The 5,149-nt window shown below is 45.3% G+C and overlaps 1 pseudogene; it reads right to left on the bottom strand.

Moving 5' to 3' along the window:
* Positions 1-4,589: 4,589 nt before the first annotated feature.
* Positions 4,590-4,707, bottom strand: LOC126208997 (5S ribosomal RNA; annotated as a pseudogene).
* Positions 4,708-5,149: the final 442 nt, after the last annotated feature.

The following is a 5,149-nucleotide window of genomic DNA, read 5'->3' as shown; positions in this document are numbered from 1 at the left end:
CGCTTTCAATTGGTGAGAGATTTGGAGAATGTGCTGGCCAGGGCAGCATTCGAATATTTTCTGTATCCAGAAAGGCTAGTACAGGACCTGCAACATGCGGTCGTGCATTTTCCTGCTGAAATGTAGCGTTTCGCAGGGATCGAATGTAGGGTAGAGCCACGGGTCGTAACACATCTGAAATGTAACGTCTACTGTTCAAAGTGCCGTCAATGCGAACAAGAGGTGACCGAGACGTGTAACCAATGGCACCCCATACTATCACGCCGGGTGATACGCCAGTATGGCGATGACGAATACACGCTTCCAATGTGCTTTCACCGCGATGTCACCAAACACGGATGCGACCATCATGATGCTGTAAACAGAACCTGGATTCATCCGAAAAAATGACGTTTTGCGATTCGTGCACCCAGGTTCGTCGTTGAGTGCACCATCGCAGGCGCTCCTGTCTGTGATGCAGCATTAAGGGTAACCGCAGCGACGGTCTCCGAGCTGATAGTCCATGCTGCTGCAAACGTCGTCGAACTGCTCGTGCAGATGATTGTTGTCTTGCAAACGTCCTCATCTGTTGACTCAGGGATCGAGACGTGGCTGCACGATCCGTTACAGCCATGCGGATAAGATGCCTGTCATCTCGACTGCTAGTGATACGAGGCCGTTGGGATCCAGCAAGGCGTTCCGTGTTATCCTCCTGAACCCACCGATTCCATATTCTGCAAACAGTCATTCGATCTCGACCAACGCGAGCAGCAATGTCGCGATACGATAAATCGCAATCGCGACAGGCTACAATCCGACCTTTATCACAGTCGGAAACGCGATGGTACGCATTTGTCCTTCTTACACGAGACATCACAACAGCGTTTCACCAGTCAACGCCGGTCAACTGCTGTTTGTGTATGAGAAATCGGTTAGAAGCTTTCCTCATGTCAACACGTTGTAGGTGTCGCCACCAGCGCCAACCTTGTGTGAATGCTCTGAAAAGCTAATCATTTGCATATCACAGCATCTTCTTCCTGTCGGTTACATTTCGCGTCTGTGGCACGTCATCTTCGTGGTGTAGCAAGTTTAATGGACAGTTGTGTAAAAACACAGCAAAAATTTGTGCCATTTTTTGTTGTGGTGCTAGATACTTTACGTTGTCTGTGATATTCTAACAATGTGTTACTTATATCCTTGACCAGAGCTTCATATGTATGTCTTTGTTTCCTACATTTACATGCCAACACTGTCAGTTTTCTTTCCAGTGTGATTGGATCAAGCCAGCGAGCAGTTATCCCAATGAAGCTCCTAAAACACAATAATGTAACGTAGTTTAAAAATCAATGAACCGAAATTGAAAACACAACTGAGAACTGTGTTGATCTCCATATTAAATCATAAAATAGGCTAAATAAGTAACTGTGTTGAGCTCCACTTTAAATTATAAAATAGGCCAATAAGTAAGTAAAATAAAAAATAATGCACTCTAAGATTTGACAGATTTATGAGCGTGGCTTTTGCCTTTACTCCATATGTCACTGGTAGTCGCCGCCACTCTCACCTTCTAAATTTCGCCTTGGATTTGATTTTTCATTCTCTCAAATTTCTTATTTCAATCTTTCGCTTAGAGTTTTTCTTGGCACAACTGACAGAGACTTTGGCATCCCAAGACGTTCAAGATCTATGCACCCAAATTGCGTGAAAATGTAATCACATGTCAGTTCTAGTATAATATATTTGTCCAATGAATACCGGTTTATCATGTGCATTTCTTCTTGGTGTAGCAATTTTAATGGCCAGTAGTGTAGTTTCACAATCATTGGTGTTTGTTTCGGTTACATCTGACCTTTCATGTATCACTGGCAATTCGAATTCATTTAGTAGTCTGATTCCAAATATTGGGTCATTAATTAGATTATGGAGCAGTTTTAGGGAAAACGTTCCAATAATAATTGTTTTAACAACCTTACTTTCAATGTGCAGACTGCACATTATGTTAATACTTTTGGAATTGTTCTGAAGTTCCTCTATAAAGTTATCCCACTAGTTGTTCAAGATCATCTGCACTAGAAGAAAACAGTTGAATATCATCAGTCATCACCAAAGCGAGATCGGTAACGCTTCGTGTAATTACGTTCGGTTAGCAAGTATTACATTTACCTGTTGGGAATCTGGAGACTTGCTCTACAGTTGCTGAGGATAGTTTTGGTAATATGACATTCCTTCGCCCGATTTCTCTTTCGATTCTCATTTTTCCACTACCCACATAAGGTCTAATGGTAACTGAAGCCACCATGGAACTGAGCGAGGTGGCGCAGTGGTTAGCACACTGGACTCGCATTCGGGAGGACGACGGTTCAATCCCGTCTCCGGCCATCCTGATTTAGGTTTTCCGTGATTTCCCCAAATCGTTTCAGGCAAATGCCGGGATGGTTCCTTTGAAAGGGCACGGCCGATTTCCTTCCCAATCCTTCCCTAACCCGAGCTTGTGCTCCATCTCTAATGACCTCGTTGTCGACGGGACGTTAAACACTAACCACCACCACCACCACCATGAATGTACTCCACACCGTATACCAACTGCACCAACACAAAGGGCTCTTTGTACAGGTATAAACAGGTGGACGAAAAATCGCAACACCCAGAGGAAGTTGTGCAACATAAACGAAATTTCGTAGGCGTGTTCCTACATCTGAAAGATGATGTCCATTCAGATCCCCCCCCCCCCCCCTCATATAAGAGTGGCGCTAGTACCGCCACTATGAGGGTGAAGATCATGTTTGCTTTAAATACACGCCGTAACGGCCGTCAGCGTTAGTTACCGTTGAGATTGTACGCAGTGAGTTGATTTTAGTCAAGAACGCCTTTAAGGCGACAAAGACGCCATTATCAACAGCTCACTGAGTTTGAACGAAGTCGTGTAATAGAGCTATGAGAAGCTGTACGAGGTGTGGCTAGAAAAAAACCGGACTAGTACTGGTGAAACAATAAAACGAATGCAATAAGGCTGAAAGTCGCGTGGCCTGTCACGTGACTCTCGCTCCGCCTACTCCTCGAGTTTCATCTGCCTCCTGCACTCAGTCTGCCCGTGGCGTCTGTTTTAAGTAGTTGACGTTTTGTCTGTGCGTCGGAAAATGTTGAGTGTGTAGAAAGAACAGCGTGTTAACATCAAATTTTGTTTCAAACTAGGAAAATCTGCAAGTGAAACGTTTGTAATGTTACAACAAGTGTACGGCGATGATTGTTTATCGCGAACACAAGTGTTTGAGTGGTTTAAACGATTTAAAGATGGCCGCGAAGACACCAGTGATGACACTCGCACTGGCAGACCATTGTCAGCAAAAACTGATGCAAACATTGAAATAAACCGGTAAACTTGTTCGACAAGATCGCCGTTTAACAATCAGAGCAGTGTCTGAGTTAACAGGAGTTGACAAGGAAAGTGTTAGGCAGATTCTTCACGAAAGTTTCAACATGAACAAAGTGTGTTCAAAAATGGTTCCAAAGTGTCTCACAATTGAACAGAAGGAACGCCGAAGAATGATTTGTTCTGACATCCTGGAAAACATTGAAAGTGATCCCACCTTCTTACAAAATGTTATTACTTGCGATGAATCGTGGTTTTTTACTTACGATCCCGAAACTAAACGCCAATCGATGCATTGGAAAACTCCTGGTTCTCCACGACAAAAAAAAGCACGAATGTCAAAATCGAAATTCAAGGCAATGATGATTGTTTTTTTTTGACATCAAAGGGATTGTGCACATTGATTGGGTACCAGAGGGACAAACAGTGAATCAGCATTACTACATTAGCGTCCTGGCTACCCTACGTGAGCGAGTACGGAGAAAACGGAACGATTTGTGGAGAAAAAAGTCATGGATCCTTCACCAAGACAATGCCCCAGCTCACAGTGCGTTGTCAGTGAAGACGTTTTTGGCAAAACACAACATTCCCATCTTAGATCATCCACCCTATTCACCTGATTTGGCTCCCTGTGACTGTTTTCTTTTCCCCAAAGTCAAGTCAGCTTTGAAAGGAACTAGATTTGAGACTGTTGAAGCAGTAAAAGAAAAAGCGACGGAAGTAATGTATGGATTTACCGAAAATGATCTGCAGCATTGCTATGAACAGTGGAAAATTCGTATGGAGCGGTGTAGAGACCGAGGAGGAGAGTACATTGAAGGAGATAACATGAAATTGTAAATAATTGTAAATAAATGTTTTTCCAGCATCAGTCCGGTTTTTTTCTAGCCGCACCTCGTATGTTCCTTCTGTGATACTGCAGAAAGACTTGGCAGGAATGTAGCCACTGTACATGATGCTGGCGGCGGTGGTCACGAGAGTGTACGGTCTCAAGGAGACCGGGACCCAGACGGCCACGTGGCACTACCGAGAGGGAAAAGTACTCCGTCTTCAGGCCACAAGTGGCCCATCGGGACCATCCCACCGCCGTGTCATCCTCAATGAAGATGCGGATAGGAGGGGCGTATGGTCAGCACACCGCTCTCCCGGTCGTTATAATGGTTTTCTTTGACCGGAGCCGCTACTATTCGGTCGAGTAACTACTCAATTGGTACCACGAGGCTGAGTGAACCAAGAAAAATGGCAACAACGCATGGCGGCCCGGATGGTCACCCGTCCAAGTGCCGGCCACGCCCGACAGCGCTTAACTTCGGTGATCTGACGGGAACCGGTGTATCCAGTGCGGCAATGCCGTTGCCACCAAGAGGAAAGACCACCATGTTTGGTGTATGGCTGTGGTGCATAGTACTGCATCCGCAACTGCAATCTGATCAGCAGTTGACACCACAGTGACACAGCGAACTGTTACAAATCGTTTACTACAAGAACAGTTTCAAGGACCACTGACTCCACACCACCTCCGTTTGTTACGTCAGCAGTGTCAAGCGATAGCTCATTGGAGGGTGGGGAGGAGGTCTGTTTTGTTTTCTGATGAAAGCTGGTTCTGCCTCGGTGACAGTGATTGCCGTTTGTCGGTTTGATGGATGCCGTTTGAGGGCCTGCAACCAAACCAACCTGTCTGCGTGCTAGACACACCGGATCTACACCTAGAGTTTTCATCTGTGGTATGATTTCGTACGGCAGCAGCCTGACTGCAAATTTGTGCGCCAGTCTGGTGCTTCGACCTTCTAACAACCCTAC

This window comes from Schistocerca nitens, chromosome 1, assembly GCF_023898315.1.
Source record: "Schistocerca nitens isolate TAMUIC-IGC-003100 chromosome 1, iqSchNite1.1, whole genome shotgun sequence".
NCBI lineage: Eukaryota > Metazoa > Arthropoda > Insecta > Orthoptera > Acrididae > Schistocerca > Schistocerca nitens.
The sequence above is the reverse complement of the archived record's forward strand: the minus strand, read 5'-3'. Positions and strand labels throughout refer to the sequence as shown.